The sequence below is a fragment of the Mytilus californianus genome, unplaced genomic scaffold, assembly GCF_021869535.1.
Source record: "Mytilus californianus isolate M0D057914Y unplaced genomic scaffold, xbMytCali1.0.p SCAF_7, whole genome shotgun sequence".
NCBI lineage: Eukaryota > Metazoa > Mollusca > Bivalvia > Mytilida > Mytilidae > Mytilus > Mytilus californianus.
Genome location: NW_026262723.1, coordinates 86,958,073 through 86,958,994, shown reverse-complemented (window position 1 = coordinate 86,958,994; position 922 = coordinate 86,958,073).

Here is a 922-nt window from a genome sequence, read left to right as displayed (position 1 = left end):
TGATTAGATAGTAATTGTTAAATGTTGTACCTATTTGTCAAATGTACGATAATACGATCAACTTGTTGTAAATGTTTTGGGTTAATATCTTACCTTTGGACTTTTAAGTATAAGATCTTCGAGCGAAGACGAGTTTACATGAAAGTTTCAAATGATATATGGCACAATCTGTTGTATTATGAAAAGTTCATTTAGTTAACATGATTATTATTATTATCCCTGGACTGATATGTTATTAGGGCACGGACGCCAATTAAGGGGTACTAAACAATATACAAGCATCAATTTGTGACATATAAACATCTGTCATGTTGTCAGGAGCAAACCTTTTGGTTAATATTTTAACTAAATTACAATATGTTGGGATATTATCTATCTCAATATCAGCGATAAAGCAGCACCATGCATACACGTACTAAGCTTTAAAACCCTGATATCTTCCGACCAACTATTTAATTTTGCAACAGCCTCAAAATGTAACTTGTATTCAAGCCAGTTAGTGGTCCCATCGTAGATTGATGGTTTGGTATACTCAATATTATCGTTGTATACTGCTTCTCGGTTAGAAGACTGGTTTGCTTTACTACTCCCGCATGATATTGGTAACATTAGAAATGGTATGCTCACATGAACACTCGTTATTAGATTTTGGTACATTATCTATAACATTCATACATAAATTTGCCACTTGGTCTTCTATTTTGGTGATACTATTTAAAAGAGATTCAGTCAGTGTGTCCCATAAGTAAAAGTATTTATGCAGTGAAGACGAACTCTATATCATTACTCATAGAGACCTTACTAACAATATTTACATACAATAACAATAAAAGTTTATGTAATGTTCATCAAATGTCTTTGTATACGCGTTGGCTAACAGTAAACGACGAACGTGAAAGTAAGTGAGTGTTTACTGAGTAGG